The following is a 23,255-nucleotide window of genomic DNA, read 5'->3' as shown; positions in this document are numbered from 1 at the left end:
TAAAATTTAATTCCTTGCTCATAACCATAAAAGCAACACAAGTTTATTTATTTCAACAAGATAGAGAAAAGAACAAAAGACAAGTTCAAATAAGATGCTGAAAATAGAAAGTACTACAGTGGTAGATAACACTTCCACTTGTTTATGCATCATTATTCCTCTAATGTTGGGTGTGTAATAGGATCAGGGTCATTGTCCTCAGTTTCCCCCCCCTATTTCTTGATCATTTCTTTTATCTAGGCTCGTTTGGATGATTCCTCAGACGTACCAACCTCTATTTCTTTCTTAGCAATTTTGTGGTCTGATTTTATCTCCTCGTTTATCAATTGGAAATTGGGTTCAAAACAATTCTTATTGGTGACAATAGCTTTATCCCGATTCTGAACACATATTGCAGTTGTGATTGGCTTAGTATTCATCATGTTCTCTAAACTTCCCAAAGTTTCATCTGTCCTCAGGAAGTCTGATATGGGTGTTTGAGATGTTTTCATGGTTGCATCTTCCCAGTTTATTTTTAGACCTATGATCCAATCTCGGATTACATTCATGGAAGCCTTTTTGCCATTTTCTTGCCTCTGATATTCTTCACAGGATTTGATCACATTAGTCTCCGTCGAGGCAATGATTTCTGAGCATTGAACCTTAACCCCCTCTTTTACCTTGCACTTTTGAATTGCTTGTTCTAAAGGATCTTGGAAATTTCTCTCAAGGTTACTAGGAACCTTAGCTGAACAATTTGGAATTCCAGTCTGGTTTATCCAATGAACCTCCTTATAGGTCCAATTCTCATTTGGAGACCACTATGGCTGAACAAGTCGTGGAGTATTTAATCTGGCTGAGAGCATTTTTTAATGCACTTTTTCACCTGAAAAGTGGAAGGGAGGAAATTGAAAATCTTGTACATTCTTTTTCTTCTTTATCAGCCTTTGACCCTTTTCTATGCCCCTTTTCTTTGGGTAAAGCTTATTTCTTACAACAGAACTTTTTTCTTTCATTGATTCTTCATTCACCGTTAATTCACCAATGCCTCTTGGGACCAAATCTTGAAGCTGTCTTGAATTACGATACTCACTAATAGGTTCTTGATCATCAGACACTATCACGTTGAACTCATGATTATCATTCAGAACCTCATTCATAACTTTCACAACGGGATCCTCTAAGGGTTTCCCTCCATATATCATATCATTCATCATGTCCATTAAAGTGGTCATTTGTTCTTTTGAATCAGCCTGAAATTTCTTTGCATGATCAGTCATTTCTTGTTGAGTCTTGAAAAGTTGCTCTTGCAATTTCTCGATTCTACCAACCCTTGCTAGAATCTCATTCATGGCTATTATCCTTCTTTAGGAAGACCAAGTTAGCTCCACTTTGATTTCAAAAATTCTGTCATGGAATTCTCCCCAAATTATTCCACGTTGTCATGATTAAATGCATGTAAAATAGTTTGAAATAAAATGTAATTATGCAAAGATGCAAATGTAAAAATGAAAATATAAATACAAACGTAAAAATGCAAAAATGCAGAATGCAAATGTAAATATGTGAATGTAACAATAAGAATGCAAATTGTGCAATATAAAAGCAAACATAAAAGTATAAATGCAAATTGAAAATGCAAAGATACAAAATGCAAATGCATGTATGGAAAGGTGTTACTCAAGAGTGATCATCTTAGAACAAATTTCATTGAACACAAAAGATTCCGTGCATCAAACAAAACTTTTACATATAGGGGACATCTTTCAGTCCTAACTTCAACAAAACTTTACATATAGGGGATAACTTTCCCTTTTTCTTCTCTAAAGCCAAGTTAGTCTATCAGCTTATGGGCCATATTGCTTGTCTGAACTGTAGCTTCTTCCATGACATTCTCTTTTTCCTTCATCTTCTTGTGTCAATTCTCAGAGTTGCTCATTTTCTCTTGTAAGAGAACCTTTGTGTTCAAGAAGTTCTTGGACAAGATCTTCATATATGTTGTAGTTCTTTTTCAGTTTGGTGACCCCTGTTATCCACTATTCTAGGGTATTTCCTATGCCAGCATTTTGAAAGGCTTGACAGACCTTCTGGAAATCTTCATGCATGGTTTCCATTTTGGTGCTCAATTTATCGTTTTCAATCTTTAAATGGTGTATTTGAGCCTCGGACCTCAGCAAATCTTCTTATTTCTGGACGCCCTTACTGATGCTCTTACCTTTGACCACTTTTGATATTAATCTAGCAGGACCTTCAGTTACCAAACTAGGTCGATCATTTATCATAAATTGTAAGGTTCCATGATCCAAAAGACTTTGGACTCGACATTTGAAGACAAGACAATTCATGATGGTATGTCCTTGAGCTCCGGCATGATATTCACAATAAACATTGATGTCATACCAATTCGGATACGGAGGTTGGAACGGTTTTATGTAGTACGGAGCCACTTCTCGTGCTTCAATTAGCTTTTCATATAACTCTTTATATAATATAGGGATAGAATCAAAATGAGAACCACTTTTTTCTTGGATTGAACCCGAGTTTTAGACGTCGGGATCAGAATAAACTTCGACGATTTCAGATTACATGATTTTTTCTCATCTCTGGGAGCTTTTACAATTGTCACCATTTCTTTGGTATTTCCAGACAATTTGTGAATACGAATGATGATTGTCTGTAATTTCTCAAACTGGTTAAGATCCGAACTTCCTCGTATATTTGAGATTGTTGGATTATCTTCATTGAGTTCTCTCTCTTTTTGTGCAGGAATCTCTTTTCCTTTGGCCAAAACAGATATTTTACCCATCATCTTGGACATCTTCTCTTTTATTTCTCGTATCTCCTTTTGCTCTTCAATAGGCATACGATCTTTGGGTGTATAGCTCTCCTCTATCCTCGGAGTTCCCTCAGGATGCCATTCCATGGTTGCGTCATATTCAGTTTGATCATAAAACTTTGTTTCCATTTATGAATTCTTTCCAATTTGATGAACAATCTTTCAAGTCAACACCTTTTGGTTATGCCATGATAATGCAATGCAAACAAAAGAAATCAATATAAACAAGTTATAGCAAAACAAATGTATAAAAATGAGAAAGGAAAAACTAAATTGGTTAGTACCAATTAATGGAAAGAAAAAAAATCTATCTATCAAGGTATAAATCCTATCCTCATGCTTTCTAGTTCCATGCTTTGTTTGGAAAAATTAACCTAACTGCATGATTTCTAGTTCGCATGCATTTATTCAGAAAAAAGAAAAGAAAATAAAATAAATTAAAAGCTAGAGCTTATTTCTCCTTTGTGTACATCTATGGACAGAGGTTCAGTACAGTCTTAGATCAAGAGACTTCCTAAGGTTTATTATATGTTGGGTTTCAGTTCTAGGAGTAAAGGTACTCGAACTGTCCTTGTTGGTGCCCCCTTGGGCTGCCAAACCCTCAATCCTAGTCCATCACAACTTAAGTGGATCGAGTTCAATTCAAGGGGATACATTTCTCTATGCCTGACACGGAGAATAAATTATCACGAAGACATAGAGCATATGAACCCCGAAAGTTACATCCTAGGTCTGACACGGAGAATAAATTCTCACGATGACATCGCTTTCACTTCCACTTAAAAGGGACAAGCTTGATTATAAAGCTTATGTTATACAATGCAAGTGTTGTATGTGAGGAGAAATATTCAAACCTTTGATAAACAAATAAAAATGAAATTTAATATCTAAAAATAAAATAAAAACATTAATAATAAAAAATATATATAATAAATATAATAAGTAATAAAAATTTTGAAAGAAAAGAATTATAAATTAAATAAATATGAATTTTTAATTTATAATTGATAGAGACAATTTATAATTAATTTCAAAGCTTGACCAGTCCCTAGTGGAGTCGCCAAGCTATCGTAACCGATTTTCGCCCGGGTACGAATTTTTACTTGGCGGGAAAAGTGATGTGAATAAATGGTTTTTAAAATGTTTTGGGAGTCGCCATCGGCCTTTTGGGTTAGGTAGGTCGAATACCTAAAAAATATCTTTTAAAAGAGTTTTTAAGAAAACATCAGTTAAAAGATAATATGGTCTGCGTTTTAACCAAAATTTCGTTCTTTTTAATAATAAAAAGGGATTCGTGGTCGATTACGTTTGGGGAAGGATTAGCACCCCCACAACGCCCAAAATTGATACTCATTAATTATAAATTGTCTCTATTATTGGAAATTTTAAAAATTCAAAAATATATTTAATTCATAATCATGTTACTTCAAATTTATTAATACAATTTTAAGAAAATATATTAATATATATATATATTATAAATAATATATTTATTTTCTTAGAAATATCAGAAAATGACTTCCAGGTGCTTTAAGACAACCCATTTCTTAATATTAAAAAATAAATAAATATTAAAATATGATTATTTTCCCTAAAAATAATTTATATAAAATTAAATTTATTAATAAGATTTTTATTTAATAAAATTAAAATAAATAAATAAATATAACTTATTATAAATTTATATGACCTAATAATAATACTTAATAATAATAATTAAATATATTGAAAATAAACATATAAGATTAAAATATAACTAAACAAAGACTAAAATAAATAAAATTAAAACTATAGTATTAAAATTAAAAATAAACAAAACATATGGTAAAATAGTGAAAATTATTAAAATGAGTGATTAAAGTATAACAATTTAAAATCAAAGGCTCTAGCTCAAAATATTATGAAAACTAATTATTAACAGTGTAATTTTACCTATGTTAATTAATTTCGAGATATAAATAAAATTTATTAAAATTAATAGGGGCTAAATAGGTTATTTATCCTAAATATTTATAAGTATATGTAGTGACTAAATTATAATTTAAATAAAATTAGAAGGCTAAATTGAAATAATCAGGAATTGCTTTTAGTGACTGAATTGGAAAATTACATAACTATAAGGGTTGCGGAAAGGGTTTACCCTTTCCGAAATTACACATACACCCCTCCCCCAAAATGGCGTCGTTTGGTAGAGGGTATATAAACCCCTTTATAACCGGCCCTAAGGGCCATTATCCTTATTTTCTATTCTGGGTTCTCTCTTTCCTCATTTTCTATTATGGGTTCTCTCTCTAAAGAGAGAACCCTCTCGCCTCTCTCTAAACTCTCTCAACGGAGAGAGAGTCGGCCACCGACAATAGCCACCGCCGGCCACCGTGATCGGTGGTCGGAACTTGGAAAATAGCCTAAATCGAAGCATAACTTCCCCTAAAGCCGAAACCGAGAGTTGTTAACCTTAAAAACTCTCCGATCATCCTAGATCCGAGGTCTTATTTTCGGTGATTCAACTCTAGAAAATGGAGAGTCCGACGGTTGTGGTAAGTTCCTTCTCTTTCTTTTCTTTTTCCTTTGGTTTACTGTCTTATTTTTGTTGTTGTCGTGGTTGTGCATTGTTGTTCCCGTATCTTTGCTTGCTCTGTGTATTGTTGTTTTCCTCGGGTTCTTCTATCTTTTCCGTCGTTGTTTTTTCTCTTTCGCAGGATCGGTGGCCTTTATAGGCCACCATGATAATGCTCTCGGACTGGTCACGAAGGGGGCTCTTTGGTGAGTCACCGGACTATGGTGGTGACTCACCATAGAGTTGTAACGTGGAGGGGCAGCTGGCTTCGGGAATCTTCAAAGAAACATCGGCGTGGCGTCATCGGAGTGTCGACAACGGCTGGATGTGGAATCTGGCAAAGGCGGCGCCGCGTGGTTGCACTAGGGTATCATACCCTAGGGTTTTCATCTGGAAGCATCAGGACCGTTGGATCAGGGCTAGATCCAACGGTGTAAGCTGAGGCGGCTGGAGCTGAGAAGTGTAAAACCCTAGGGTTTCGTCTGTATCCAGGTTGGTCTCCACTTGGGCCTGAATTGGGCTTCGGGATCTTGTAAAACGGGCCTCAGGGATCTGGGCCTTGTAATTATTTATTAAATAATAATAATAATATTATGTATAATATATAATAATAATTTTAATAATAATAATAAAATGAAATGAAAAAAATTAGTGTTTACAATAATAATTTATTAAATTTAATTTTTTACTATTATTAAATTTCATTATGTTAATATTTATTATCATATTACATGCCCCAAACAATCCACACACCCAAACCTTGGATGAGAAGCCTTCAATTAATTTTGAAGTCCCATTAGTTGGGTCAAACAAATGTAATAATTCAATCCAAAGTTAACTCATAAAGCTTGGGTCGAATTGGGTCATTAACTCAACATTATCTTTATTTTAATTATTATTATTTTTAGGCTTTAAATTAAATAATTAGGGATCTATGTGATTTTAATTTTAGTGATCTAAGATGGATCAAAATTGAAGATTCAGCCTCTCAGGTCTTTGTGTCTAACACATTTGTATTTCCATCCATTGAATTTAAGAGGATCAACGACCAAGGTATGGTTTTATATGCTTTTTTTAGTATGTTTTTGCAAGTGATTTTACTTATCTTCAAAGATAATTATATTTTGGAGGGTCGATTAGAGCCTTTGACAAAGGTTACCGAATCAATTGTTGTTTGGAAGGTTCATAAGACATCTTAACGCTATTCTTATGTTCTTCTTAAATTCGAGAATCATATCTTTATTTTCTTGTTTCTTTATTGATTTCTTCTTTCATTTTTTTGTTTTCTTATTTTGTTTCTTAGTTGTACGGTTTGCAATAAGTATAATTCCCTATATCCAAGTTTGTATAGTCTTGTTGGAAGAATCATCTTGATGAATAGATCATTTGCGATAGAGATTGTACCAATTGATATCATATTTAGGCCTTTTTGGTGGTTTTTTAAAGTGTTTCTTGTGTTTCTTGGTGCCTTCGTGCTCAAGTTTGTCGAAAAATCAAGTCTGTGGGTTGTCTTTGTTATTTCTAATTTTTTTCATTCTTTTGTCTCAAGTGACATCTACTGGTAATAATAAATAACTTTCTTGCTCCAAAAGAAGAGGAAAAAAAGAGAGAAAATGAAAGATAAAGAGAGAAAAAAATGAAAAAAAAGTCAAACAAATATCGATAGAAAAATTGGAGAAATTTTGAGTCCAAAATTTCTAGATCATAATTAAATTAATCAAGGAGTCTACACAAAAAAATTTAAAATTTTTACACTTCGGAAATACCTTGAACGAAGTTCATCAAGTTGTTTCGCAGATTTTCCGATTTTGGTGTATTCTACCTTTTTCTATTAATCTTAGTCTAAGATTTCATTTATCTCACTTTTTTTATTGATTCTTTTACGTCACACCACAATTTTTTCTCAAATTTGAAATCCTAAAATTTGGGGATATATTTAAATTCAGGGTTAATATTTTAGTCTTGATGATTTAGAATTTTTTTGGCTTTAATTTTGAATTTGGGATTAAATTGAATCAAGTTGAATTTCTAGGGATATTTTTAAAACCATAGAAAGTTGAGGGGCTTACTTATGAATTAAACAATTTTTTTGTATGAAGTTATTTTTCCATCAAAATCACCGATTTCAACATTGATTTGAAATTCAACTCTTAGCTTATCTTGATCATTGTCTATTTATGTAATTTAAATGCTTATTTTTTGTATTTATTATGTTTTTTCTATTTCTCTTAATTATATATATATATATACCCTAAACCCTAAACTAAGAAAACCTATATATTTCTCCAAATATAGCTCCTGTCGCCTTGCCAGCCTTGGAAATTTGTGCCATACTTTTCCATTGTCAAACTTGAAAGAGTGCATTCTCTAAGTTTAATCTTTCGTTCAATTTCAAACTTTTAACCTAAAAAAAACCTTTTCTTCTCCAGTATCAACCATGTTTTGATTCCGACGTGCATGTGCCACTGTGATTGTGGACCTTAAGTCCCTTTCCGTTTAGCTGAACCAACAAAACCTCCGCCAAGCCGCCTTCAAACACTGTGGGATGTCTCAGGTACGATAACCTTAATATTCGACTAAGAAAATATGTTATCGAAAATATTAATATTTTTTTAATATTTCCGGTAAAACGCTACCTAAAATATTATTTTTTCTATCGAAAATGTTAATATTGGGCGCTACCTAAAATGTTTAACATTTCAGGTAAAGCGCTACCTAAAACATTATTTTTTTTATCGAAAATGTTAATATTGGGTTCTACTAGAAATTAGTTAGTGAAATTAATATTTACAGTAAAAAATTAATGTTTTAGGTAGAGTTTTACAAGAAATATTAAAAAAAAATATTAACATTTCCGGTAGGGTATTTCCTTAGTCGTATATTAAGGTTGTCGTACAACAGAACTATCCATTAGTGTAGGTCTATTTGTCAGGTTCAAATCTCGTGGCCCTATATCTATTAACGTGAATTATGTTTAATAATTTTTCTGTTGAATATGAAATATTTAGATTATGATTTATGTCGTGGTGATTAGGGATGCTTATCGAATGAGTTGATCATGAGTTGGGCAGTGCTTGACTAGTGTCCGTTAAAACATTTGTTGCTCGATCGACTCGTGCTCATTAACAAACCTATTGCTCGAATTGTATTCGTTAAGCTTGTTACTCGCTTCGTTGGTCGTTAAACTCACTAAAACTTTTATCTTATATGTTTAACTATAAGTGAAACCTACTAATACTATATAGAACTTAATATAAACATAAATTGATAAAGTTAACCAAAAAATTGTCAAAAGAATGTATGAAACAAATTGGAAATCTAAACTCCAAAATAACAATCCACAAATACATCAAAATAATAATTAGGGTTTAAATTTTAGGTGTAGTAAAATAATAATTATTAATTAATAATTTAGTATTTTTTATTATTTATTAGAAAATCAATAGATTAGTCATTTATCATCTATTAGTAGATTACTAATTTTTTTAATAAAATAATTGTTTTAGATAATTAGTAAAACAATAAAAAAAAATTAACGAGCTAGTCGCGAGCTTATCGAGTCGAGTTGGACTTTGCTTGACTCAGCTCGTTAAGGTAATGAGGTGAGTTCGATTTAAGTCAACCCGAGTCAAACTTTTACCTAATTTTGATTGAGTCGAATTCGAGTTGCTCAACTCATTAAGCACCCCTATTGGTAATGTATCTAAATCTTTGTGTCTCTGCTTAATACTAAATTTTCTGTGTTGTTTTGATTGTTTAAATAATTGTGGTTAAAGTTAATTACTGTATGATATTTTTTTCAAAAAAATATTGTGTGATACATGTTGATCCGTCAGGCTCATATTTTATGTGATGCATTCGAAATATTTGAATATGTAATTTTTACATTCGGATCAGATCACGATTCAGATAAAATATGTTATCATGACATATGTGGTTGAGATTGATAGAAGAAGTTCAGTGAATTTACCATCCGAGATGAATTTCACTTCGGATTATCAGTGGATTCATCCTTCAGGATTTTGTAAATATTACGAATTTTTAATATTTTTATTGATTATTTGTAATATAATTTCATATGGGATGATACATTATATTTTAGGATTATATTTATTATTTTAGGAATTAAGATCAAGTTAAAATATTAGTTTATTAGTATTTTATTAGTTAGTCATTTTACTACAAGGATTCCTCTAAACCTATATAAGGAGACTCCTTCCCTTCATTGCAATCATCAAATTTTGTTTGAATAATAATAATATAACGTTAGAACATTTTTTTTTGCAAGATATGATTGTCTTGTGCCTTTGAAGCATATTTTCCTTCATGTTCTTCCAAGTTCTTGAGAGAGACTTCACACTCTAGTTTGCCTTCTCATTGCGATTAAGAGGGTTGGTTAGAGTGTTATTGTCGAGCTTGCCTTTTCATTGCGACTAAGAGGGTTTGATAGGATATATCCATCTATGTTCTATCTCCATAAACCATCATCTTCTACCTTCCTCATCATGTCATCTCCTTCCTTCGTCATCATGTCATCTCCATACTCAAACCCTAGGGTTTGCGTTAAGCACAATACCTACCAGAGATAAATTTTCAAATCACTTTTTTAGGAAGATTCAAGCGTAAGAATTATGATTCGTCTTATTTGTTACAATCCTTATCTCGTTGCCTTTCCAAAAAAGTATTCATCCATCAATATTCATCCACAACAGCCCCTTGTCGCCCATCATAAGGGAAGATAAGCTTAATTCCTTCATTACATGTTTTGTCTTTCATTAGAATTATATTACCCTTGTTTTTCATTTTTCTTAATTTAATTAAAATTCTATTACCCTTGTTTTTATTGTCTTAACCTATTCTTATTTGTTGTAAATTCAGCAAATTAAAACCTTATTCCAAATACCTTGTCGCCGCCTATATCCTCCATTCATCCTCTCATTTTTTTGATCGAGTCTAGAGCTTTCTAAGTTTGATTCCTCGACGAAGAGTAACATTCATCATCCACTGCTACTTCTCTATCAGTTACATATTTGAATTTTATAATCATTAGAAAATATTGATTTTGTGGTGGTATTATTATATAAGTTAAATACAAAATATTTAAAATTAACATAAATGACTACCATAATTCAATGGTTGTGTGCCTTGTATTTCATGTAAGAGGCATCATTTTAATTCATGTTAAGAGTAAGAACGCTTTCTTTTATTTTATTCTCATAGATGGTGACATGTTTCTCCATTTTATTGGTTGAATAAAATTAATAAAAAAATGCTAACGGAAATATAGAAAAATGATGTAAATTTTTTTAAAAAAAAAATTACATGTCAAGCCACATCAATATTGTTGTTGATGGTTTTGAAAAAAAAATTAGCTACTACAACGAAATAAAAATGAAAGTGTAAGTACTAAATGTATAATTTCCCCTTTTTATATTTACTTAATAAGAACATTTTAGTTAGAGAAAATAACTTCAGTGACTGAAAATGCCTTATAATATACGATTTTAACAAACTTTTTTTGGATTTGTGAAAATGACCAACAAATTCACAACGTGAACTCCAATTTCGCAACACAGTTTCCAAATTCGCAACGCGAATTTCCCAAATTCGCAACTCAGTTTCTGCAATCGCAACGCGAATTTCTTTCTCGCAACGCGATTTCCAAATTCGCAACATGAAATTTCAATTCACAACTCAATTTCTGAATTCGCAACGCGAATTTCTTTTTCGCAACACAAGTTTCCTTTTCGCAACAAGATTTTCTAAATCGCAACTCGATTTTCAAATTCGCAACACGAATTTTAATTTCGCAACAACTTTTATTTTCACAACACAAATGTTTTGGGTATATAAACTACGCAGCAGCAGCAGCAACTCATAACCTAAATCCCTAAATCGCAACTCATTCCATGTCCATCTATCACTCTCTCCGGCGACATTCGTTCCTATATCCAACGACATCTTTCCCCATCTCTAATTTTTTTTACATAATTTTATTTCTATATAATTTTTCAATGATTTCTCTCCCAAATTATCAACTATCAACTTAATAAAGGTATGCTTTTCTCTAAGTTAGTGATGATATCTAGTTTATAGCTCGTTTGTTTAGTAAATTAATTTATAATTTGTAGAATGAAATCATCTAATGTTGATCATGTTTGGATAGATTTGTGTTTTGGAGGATCATGGGAGAATGTTCATGGTGTTTTACAATATATGCCTTTACCCATGAATCTTCAACTAAAACTGTCATTAAAAAAGTTAACTTATTAAACTTTAATGTTATGTGTTGCAAAGAAATTGAATTTAGAGCCCCTAAGTGGATTTAGGCTATCTTATCAGAGAAAATTTAAAGTTTTTTTGTTAACCGACAATGAAGATATTGAACGATTAATTGCTTACGTTAGTGTTTCGCAAGAAGATGATGTTACATTGTTTGTTGTTGAACCTAGAAGTAGTGAAGTTGGGTCAGAAATGGGTAGTAATCAACTAAGTTCTTCAACCCCAGTTTATGGTGCTCACATTGTACAACGTTGTTATCAACCTCAAAATTTAATGGTTCCATCACAATTTCATCACCAAGAAAATTTTGTTTCACCACATTTCCAATACCAAACACAATCTCAAAACCCACAACCTTTCCCTAATCCAAATCCCAATCAACTTTCAGCACCAAATTTCGGTTTTCGTATTGACAAGTTAGACGATGATGAGCCAACAGAAAAAATTGTCAGTACTAGTCAGTATTCGAAATTTGATCTTGGTCAATACCCGAACTTTGATCTTGGTCAATACTTGTATTTTGATGATGTTTCAGAAGAAGAAATAGACCCTGCGTGTAATGATTTTGATATTGGTCAATACCCGAATTTTGATGATGAAACAGCCACTGCCGAGGAAGATGTTATTGATGATAATGAGGAGGAAGTTAAGACTCTGAATGAACATGTTGAATATCCATTATGTAATTCTTATAACCCTAAAGAAGAAGAAGAAGAAGACCCCAAAGAAAAGAAAAAGAAGAAAATGCCACGGGAGTATAACTGGAATATGTTAGAATTACTTCAGATACCGGAAGAAGAGTTGGTAAAGATATCAGTTGATTGTTACACAAAAGTTATTCGTATCAAGAAAGATGATTGTTTTGATAAAAAGGAAGACTTGAAGATAACTTTGTATACGAAATGTGTGGAAGATGGCTATCAACTAAAAGTTAACAAATCAAGCAAAGATCGTTTCAAAACAAGGTGTATGATTGAAAAAAACTATACGTGGCGTATGATTGCAAAGAGGATAAAAGATTGCGAAATGTTTCAAGTTAGAACTTTTATTGATAAACATACATGTTCAAGAACCCAAGTTTGCCCTCACCATAGACAGGCAAACAAAAAGGTGTTGGGTGGTTTTCTGGCTGAGTTAATATTTTTGAATTGCAGAGTATATCGGGGACATGAAATTATGACTGACATGAATGCTCGGTTCAAGATTAGTATCTCATATTCTCAAGCTTGGAGAGCCAAATGTTATGCCTTGGAATTGTTGAGGGGGTCGTCAGAAGCATCGTCTGCCCAACTGTCGGGTTATTATCACAATTTAAAGCTGAAAAATCCTAGGTCGGTAACTCATATCAAAACAGATAGAGATGGACACTTTGAGTTGTTGTTTATCGCCATTGGTACTGCGGTTAGTAAATCAATATAATTTTGTTGACTCATTTTTGTTAGTTACATGTATTTCACATTTAAATGATTATATTTCTTGTGTATATTATTTTATAGATTCGTTCATTTATTACTTGTATGCGCCCAGTTATTATAGTTGACGGAGCACATTTGAAAGGTAGATACCTTAGAGTAAACTTATTAGCAGTAGCCATGGATGCTAACAATAGGATACTGCCAATAGCTTACGGGGTTGGCAAATCTGAAACCTCTGATTCATGGACATGGTTTATGGGGCATCTTAGGGATTGTATAGGTCCTATTAGCAATCTGACAATCATATCCGATAGGGCAAACTCAATTGATAACGTTGTTAGAAGGTGTTTCCCATATGATTTTCATGGACTTTGTGGTGTTCATTTGTACAGAAATCTAAAATCAAGGTCTGCTGGTATAAAAAATCACAAATGGACATACTGGAAGGCTGTAAAATCTTATCGGGAAGTGGATTTTAATAAGCATATAAATTGTTTAAGACGTGTTTTGCCTCAATGTGCTCAAACACTAGAAGATGTCGGGTTTGAAAGATGGTCAAGAGTACATCAACTTGGAGCAAGATATGGTTTCATGATGTCTAATAGTGCAGAATCAATCAACGCTCTAAGTCGTCATTCCCAAAAATTACCCATTACTATGTTAATGGAGTTTTTTCGAGCCTCTATTCAACAGTGGTACTACAAGAAGAGAAACCATGTAGGTATTATTTCTTTAAATTCGTAACTTATCATATTTAATATATTTTACTAAGTATTATTTATTTAAATTTACAAGAACATTGGAACGTCGTGTTGCACCATGGAATGAAAAAAAGATAACGAAACGTGTTGTGAAGTCAACGTCATGGAGAGTTGAACCATGTTCAAACACTTTGTTTGAAGTATTGGATAATAACTTAAATGAGCTTGTCGATCTAAATGCAAAGGCGTGTAGTTGTATGAAATGGAAAACATCTGGTTATCCATGTGGCCATGTTATAAAAGTTGCTCTTCATCTAAACCAAGATGATTCAAGCGCATACGCTATGTATTTCTACACTACATAAGTATATCGACAGACTTATGCCGAGATTGTCTACCCTATTCCACATCCTTCTGAGTGGGACATACCAGATGACTTATAAACAGTTTTGCCACCAGTCATGGACATCAGGCTACCTGGCCAACCAAAAAATCACGATCGTATACCGTCTAAGGATGAAGAGAAGAGGATATCAACATGTAGTCGGTGCAAGGAAAGTGGTCATACAAGGTTAGCCTGTGGATCACCAGTGCCATCACAATCATCTTTTCCTCTACCAAAATATGGATCCTCATCAAAATCCAAAGCTCATATGGTGCCAAGCAAAAGGAAATAAAAATCAAAATCTCAATCACAACCGACTTCACCTTTTAGGACTTATTAACTTAGGTGATTTTTAAATGCAAACGTTGTATTATGTGTATTTTTATGTGTAAATGCATACATTTTTAGTTAGACATGAATTAGTAACTTGAGTTTGAACATTGCTATGATCTGTTCTGTTGAGTTTGAACATGTATTTTATGTGTGATTTTTAAATGCAAACGTTGTATTATGTGTATTTTATGTGTGAATGCATACATTTTCAGTTAGACATGCATTAATAACTTGAGTTTGAACATTTTCAGTTGAACATGCATTAGTAACTTGAGTCAAATTCGCGTTGCGATAGTCAAATTCGCTACGCGAAAGTCAAATTCACATTGCGATTATTGCGAAAGTCAAATTTGCGTTGCGATTGTTGCGAAAGACAAATTCGCAACGCGAAAGTCAAATTTGCAACGCGAAAATCAAATTCGCAACGCAAAAATCGCAACGCGAATTTGACTTCCGCGTTGCAAATTTGACTTTCGTAACAATCACAATGCGAATTTAACTTTCGCATTGCGAAAGTGTACCTTCAACAGGTAATTTTTGCCTTCAACGTAATGCAAATTGAAAATTAAACAACAAATCAATTAAACAATTGCTGTATATATGTAAAACATTTGTTCACAGTATATCCAAATGCTCCTAACAATAGGGAGTTTATATCCAAATAAATCAATTTGTTCACGCAGCTCACTTCAGTAACCTGCAGAAACGTTATGACCATGAGATTTTCTACACATCTAAAACCAGCAAACAGTAAATTATTGAATTCTAGGTACTTAACCAAAAATTTTCAAAGCAACAAAGAGTATATATGTTAACAACACTTGCTCAAACTTATCAATAACAAATGGTTGTTTATGCACACTTTCAGCACACGGATGCAGGTAGGCAACGTCTCGAATATATCGCTCTAGCCATAAAATGCCAAAACCATAAACCTACTGCACCTCTATCTCTATCTGTGGGAGGTAGAAACTGTTTACCTCCTATCGTCAAACGTTCAAAGCACATGCATACAAGAGGACCACAATCCCCTCTGGCTCCCGTTGTTTGTTGTGGCGCTATCTCGTCTCTCATCATTATAACTTTGAACTTTTTTGGCTTCTTGTTTCCGGAATTAGTCCAATAATCAATCGCTTCCAAGTATTTAGCCAAATGAGCACTCCATCCCTTACAAATAATATCTTTCAAATCAGACAATGGTATGTAATTCAACATGCTGTCATATACTATCGTCTTCAGGGATGGGAGCTGAAGCTCGATGAGAAGCCAATGACGACGTTCCATAACAGGGATAAACACCTACAATCATAAATAATAATTCAATTGTACACATCAAATAAAATTTATGAACACCTTTAAAATATTAAAAAATAAATACTAACCTTATCGACCTCCCACCACTTAGGGGATAAAGGATAGCTTTTCCATTACCCAACGCATATGAAGCGTCTCTCTGACACCCATGCATCAATATGTTGTTTTATAAAAAAATACATATATTAGTGAATTTAATAAATTTAAAAAAAAATAATCAAAATGCAATATAAGAAGAATATAAGACTTACCCCCCATTCGAAATAGCCATTCTCTTTAACCCCTAATAAAACACCCCACCAAGACCGATCAAGAAACAAATGTATACCGATTTTGTATATGTCAGCGTTATACCCCTGGCTCCGCTCATGTAGATAAATATCAACTGCGGTCTTAGCCCAAAGGGTATTATCCATAATTGTGTCCGATAGTGTTCTCCTCTTCTGCTGAGAAATGGTACTGGTCGGTAACTCATACGAAAGCCAAATCTCATCCATCATACCGAGCACATGAAGGGGTTTATCAATATGTCGACATAGTATGCCATGTGAATAGGGCTCTTGAACGGTGGGAGGGACCTCTTGAACAATGAGAGGGGCCTCTTGAACGGTGAGAGGGGCCTCTTGAATGATGATAGGGGCCTCTTGAATGATGATAGGTGATCGGGGTGAAAGGAGACGTAATGGCACGTGCACGACGTCTGATGCGTGAACCCTGTCGTGTAAGAAAAACCCAATGTAAAGCATCTACCTTATCGGGCCGCTAAAAATAAATTAATACATAAATCAGTAAATAAATAAATAAATAATGCCGAAAAAAAGTTATTTGCATTTTTAGTATACTATTAAACAAACTTACCTCATTGTGTAGAGCATGAACCTCATTCTGTAATGATAAAACAATCTCACGTAGAGCGGCTACCTTATCACTTAAAGTAGATACCTCACCACGTAAAGCACCATTGTCATCGCGTAGAACATCTACCTCACCACGTAAAGACCGTACCTCATCACGCCATGCACCATTGTCGTCACGTAAAGTACCGATCTCATCACGTAAAGCACTGACCTCTTCACGTAACTCCCCTAACTCATCCTGTGGAGGTGGAGAACGAGGAGATAAATGTCGTGGCATCTTTGTCGGTCGCCTATCATGAGGTGATGGTGGAGAAGAGACTCGATGATATGATGGAATAGGTGATGGCTCTCGGTGTGGAGGTGTATAATCGGCTCAATCAGGTGATGGCTCTCGAAGTGGGGGTGCTCATCATCCGTCCCATCAAAAAAACGCTTACTAGCTTGCCACCAATCAGTGGCAAGCTCAGTCTTTTTGGGTGTCAGCCTCTGTGGGTGTCAGTCTCTGTAATGGATAGTTTGCCTCCTAACAATATAAAAGCTCAAACAAAGTCACACATCTACCAGTAATAACTTGTTTATATATGGTAGTATTTATGTTAACTTACATCATTCATCGTCGTATATGGTAGTAAATCTTCCCAATCCAGTAGCTGGATCCTCTTCCAGGTAATAGCCCTAGGAATATCATTTGATTTTTTGATTGCATATGTCTGCATACTGGGAAAAGCCTCAAATATCCAAATCTACAAACAATATAATACACAAACATTAATTTTTTAGTAATTGTTAAATTTAATTATAATTTTGGAAACATTATATAGAAATTCTTACCTTAAAGGCCCAAATAAAGCCTACCAAAGTGTATTTGGAACCATGGCCACGCAAACTACGACGGTCCTCAAAGGCAGACGACAACTTTTTCCAGGTAGCTTTCCATAGATATGAACCCCAGGGAAACACGTTCCATGCATTTAGGTCATCTACCAATTATATTAGGTCCTCATAAATAGGTTGTCTGACCTTTTTGCCTAAAAAGCCGGCATTCAAAAGTAATAAAAGGCATACTCGGACAACATCAAGGTCATCCATCCGAGTAAAACCATCTTTAAGAAGTAATCTTTTCAAGTCGTAGACGTGTAAACTGGGCTTCGCCTTTGCCAGCTCAAGAAAAACCCGAGATAACCATGATGTGCGGGCGATATAACTAATGTACCGACCTACTTCATCGTGTCCGAAACGTAGACCAGTGATTAGGGAAAACTCCTCCCGCTCAAAACAAGTATACGCCGATGGAAAATGAAACCATATCTCTTCATCACCACGTCGTATCCTCTCGGGTATATCGTTAGTCATGGTCTAAAGAAACAAATGGGTTAACATACCATCTCCACCTACATGTTGTACTTTCAGCCATGGCCCGAAGCAAGTATCCTCAAACAATTTTCTTTGTACAGGTGTAAGTGTCGACGCTATTGTAGTGGCTAGGCTTAATTTATTCCTTAGAGTCAATTAAGCCGAAAAAAATTTCTAACTAAAACAATAAACATACCAAGTTAGATATACAAAAAACTACAAATTATACACTATAAACAGACATGATATTAAACAGTGAAAATAAAGCCAAAAATGTTTCAAACTAGAATGGTATTCACCCAAGTCATTATTCTATCATAGTTTTTTATTGAAGTAATGTAATTCATTCAAGTTTCAATTTGCAGAAGAAGAGTAGTTTCTGAAACTTAAATTCGCAGCGATTTTCGTGTTACGAATTTCATTTTCGTGTTGCAAATTTAAGTTTCAAAAACTATTCTTCTACAAATTGAAACTTGAATGAATTGCATTACTTCAACCAAAAGACAAAACAAAGATAAATACTAACTTCACAGGGTTAAAGACTAAACAGTTTAGTAGTATTGGCATCAACCGAATGAATTTACTAAGCAATCTAAGTGAAATGGTTAATCTATATATTGAAATTACCAGTAAATTTATCATCAATTTAAATATGAAAAATCTAATAATAATACAAAATTTTCAAAATAAAAATGATTAAAAAAACTAACCCTTGGTGGTTGATTTTCCATTTGTGGCCTTGAATGGTTGTGAGGGTGGCTCTGAGAGATGGAGATAGAGGGGGATCGCCGGATATGGGGATGGATTTCACCGGAGATGGGGACGGATGTCACCGTAGAGAGTGAGAGATGGAGATGGGATTGAGTTGTGATTTAGGGTTTTAGGTTATGAGTTACGATTATACTCTTTACATTTGTGTTGCGAAATTAATATTGTGTATCGAATTCGAAAATAAATTTCACGTTGCGAAAATAAACGCACATTGCGAATTTGACTTCAGTGTTGCGAATTTGACTCTGTGTTGCGAATTACAAATTCGCGTTGCGAATTTCAAAACTAAGTTGCGAAATTGGAGTTTGAGTTGCGAATTTGTTGGTCATTTTCTTAAATCCAAAAAAAGTTGGTTAAAATCGTATATTATAAGGCATTTTCGGTCACTGAAGTTATTTTCTCTTTTAGTTGTTGGCGTGTTTCGGTATGTCGATTTAGTGGTATGTTGTGATATGCAACGTGCGCTGTAGACTTATCCCGGAAAAAGAATTTGAAAAATATTTTTGAGAAATAATTTTCGATTAGAGCCTTTGACAAAGGTTACCGAATCAATTGTTGTTCGGAAGGTTCAGAGGACATCTTCACGCTATTCTTAGGTTCTTCTTAAATTCGAGAATCATATCTTTATTTTCTTGTTTCTTTATTGATTTCTTCTTTTATCTTTTTGTTTTCTTATTTTGTTTATTGGTTGTACGGTTTGCAATAAGTATAATTCCCTATCCAAGTTTGTATAGTATTGTTGGGAGAATCATCTTGATGAATAGATCATTTGCGATAGAGATTGTACCAATTGATATCAGATTTAGGCCTTCTTGGTGGTTTCTTAAAGTGTTTCTTGTGTTTCTTGGTGCCTTCTTGCTCAAGTTTGTCGAAAAATCAAGTCTGGGGTTGTCTTTGTTATTTCCAATTTTTTTCATTCTTTTGTCTCAAGTGACGTCTACTGGTAATAATAAATAACTTTCTTGCTCCAAAAGAAGAGAAAAAAAAAAGAGAAAATGAAAGATAACAAGAGAAAAATGAAAAAAAAAAGTCAAAAAAATATCGATAGAAAAATTGAAGAAATTTTGAGTCCAAAATTTCTAGATCATAATTAAATTAATCAAGGAGTCTACACATAAAACTTTAAAATTTTTACACTTCGGAAATACCTTGAACGAAGTTCATCAAGTTGTTTCGCAGATTTTCCGATTTTGGTGTATTCTACCTTTTTCTATTAATCTTAGTCTAAGATTTCATTTATCTCACTTTTTTTATTGATTCTTTTACGTCACACCTCAATTTTTCCTCAAATTTGAAATCCTAAAATTTGGGGATATATTTAAATTCAGGGTTAATATTTTAGTCTTGATGATTTAGAATTTTGTTGGCTTTAATTTTGAATTTGGGATTAAATTGAATCAAGTTGAATTTCTAAGGATATTTTTTAAAACCATAGAAAGTTGAGGGGCTTACTTATGAATTAAACAATTTTTTGTATGAAGTTATTTTTCCATCAAAATCACCGATTTCAACATTGATATGAAATTCAACTCTTAGCTTATCTTGATCATTGTCTATTTATGTAATTTAAATGCTTATTTTTTTGTATTTATCATGGTTTTCAAAATCGGACCGGTTAACGAACCGACCGTGCTACCGGTTCACTGGTTCAACCGGTCGAACTGGTCATACCGGTCTGAAAAACTGGATGACGTCATAATTAATTAATTATTTAAAAATTAAATAAAAATATAAAACCATTTAATAAAAAATAATTTTTTATATCACAAGTCATATTCAAAGCAAGTTATAACATATATAAGTTAAAAACCATAAAATCAAGTGAAACAAAATTTTTTAAATCAACTACAACATAATATTTAAGGCAAAACATATTAAATAATAAATATATTTATATAACTATAATAAAAAAATAAATTTAGGGCAAAAAAAATCATAACAAACGATGTCGTTTAGTTTAATTGTTTTAAAAAAAATCCCACATGGCTAAGAAACATAGAAGAACATCACTAATGTCTAAAGAGTAAAAATATGAAAACAAAACAATGTCACATGGCTAAGAAACATAGAAGAGCATCCCAACTGACTTTTATAAATAATAGAGGTAATTTGTCATTCAAAATCATGGAGCCTTTTGGTGAGCACAGAGCGAACTATTCTCTCGCTTCAATCGAGCTCGAATTTCAGGCTTCAATCGAGCTTCTAAAATTTTTTTGAGTTCGAGCCTTTTTGAGTTAAAGTTTCAATATTATATTTCAAATTCGAGTTGAAATTGATAATTTTTAGCTCGTGAGTTTTTTAGTCGAGTTGAGCTTACTTTTAAAGTTTTCGAGTTCGAGTCGAGCTCAGCAATACTCGAGTTCGACTAGGCTCGTTTAACAAACGACGTCGTTTGATTTAATTTTTTTAAGAAAAAAACAGAACTGATTTTTAACCGGTTCACAGTCCGGTCCGGTTCGAACAATTCACAGTTGGTTTAGCAGTTCATTCCGATTCACTAATAGCGGTTTAACCGATGTAAAATAAACCAGAACAGACAACGATTCTCGGTATAACTGGCCGGTCCGATTTTCAATACACTGGTATTTATTATGTTTTTTCTATTTATCTTAATTATATATATATATATATCCTAAACCCTAAATCAAAAAAAACCTATATATTTTTCCAAATATAGCTCTTGTCGCCTTGCCAGCCTTGGAAATTTGTGCCATACTTTTCCATTGTCAAACTTGAAAGAGTGGATTCTCTAAGTTTAATCTTTCGTTCAATTTCAAACTTTTAACCTAAAAAAACCTTTTCTTCTCCGGTATCAACCATGTTTTGATTCCGACGTGCATGTGCCATTGTGTGATTGTGGAACTTAAGTCCCTTTCTGTTTAGCTAAACCAACAATACCTCTGCCAAGCCGCTTTCAAGTACTGTAGATGTATCAGGTACGGCAGTCTTAATATACGGTTAGGGAAAGACGTTATCGGAAATGTTAATATTTTTTAATATTTCCGGTAAAGCGCTACCTAAAATATTGTTTTTTTCTACCGAAAATGTTAATATTAGACGCTACCTAAAATATTAAATATTTCCAGTAAAGCGCTACCTAAAACTTTTTTCTATCGAAAATGTTAATATTGGGTTCTACCGGAAATTTGTTAGAAAAATTAACATTTCCGGTAAAACAATAATGTTTTAGGTAGAGTTTTACCAGAAATGTTAAAAAAATATTAACATTTTCAGTAGGGCCTTTCCTTAGATATATATTAAAGTTTTCGTACAGCAGAACTACCCAATAATGTGGGTCTATTTGTCAAGTTCAAATCTCGTGGCCCTATATCTATTAACGTGAATTATGTTTAATAATTTTTCTGTTGAATCTGGAATAATTAACTTCTGATTTATGTCGTGGTGATTAGGGATGCTTATCGAATGAGTTGACCACGAGTTGTGCAGTGCTTGACTAGTGTCTGTTAAAACATTTGTTGCTCAATCAACTCGTGCTCATTAAAAAACATGTTGCTCAACTTATGCTCGTTAAGCTCGTTACTCGTCTCGTTGCTCGTTAAACTCACCAAAACTTTTATCTTATATTTTTTAACTATAAGTGAAATCTACTAATACTACATAAAACTTAATATAAACATAAATTGATAAATTTAACCAAAAATTTTTCAAAAGAATGTATGAAACAATTGAAAATCTAAACGCCAAAATAACAACCCATAAATACATTAAAATAACAATTAGGGTTTAAATTTTAGGTGTAGTAATATAATAATTAATAATTTTTTATTTTTTATTATTTATTAGAAAATTAATAGATTAGTCATTTATCATCTATTAGTATATTACTAATTTTTTAATAAAATAATTGTTTTAGATAATTAGTAAAAAATTATAAAAAAAAATTAACGAGCTAGTCGCGAGTTTATCGAGTCGAGTTGGACTTTGCTCGACTTAACTCGTTAAGGTCTTGAGGCGAGTTTGATTCGAGTCAATCCTTGTTGAACTTTTACCTAATTTTGAACGAGTCGAATTCGAGTTGCTCAACTCATTAAGCACCCCTATTGGTAATGTATCTAAATCTTCGTGTCTCTGCTCAATACTAAATTTTCTGTGTTGTTTTGATTGTTTGACATAATTGTGGTTAATGTGGGAGCATGATTGTTTTGCGGTTAATTATTGTCTGATATTTTATTCAAAAAAAATATTGTGTGATACATGTTGATCTGTCAGACTCATAATTTATGCGATGCATTCGAAATATTTGAATATATAATTTTTACATTAGGATCATATCACGATTTGGATAAAATTTGTTATCATGACATATTGGGTTGAGATTGATAGAGGAAGTTCAGTGAATTTACCATACGAGATGAATTTCACTTCAGATTATCAGTGGATTCACCCTTCGAGATTTTGTAAATATTGCAAATTTTCAATATTTTATTGATTATGTGTAATATAATTTCATA

The sequence above is a fragment of the Hibiscus syriacus genome, unplaced genomic scaffold (assembly GCF_006381635.1).
Source record: "Hibiscus syriacus cultivar Baekdansim isolate YM2019G1 unplaced genomic scaffold, ASM638163v2 tig00111848_pilon, whole genome shotgun sequence".
NCBI classification, from domain to species: Eukaryota; Viridiplantae; Streptophyta; class Magnoliopsida; order Malvales; family Malvaceae; genus Hibiscus; species Hibiscus syriacus.
This window is presented reverse-complemented; position numbering follows the sequence as displayed.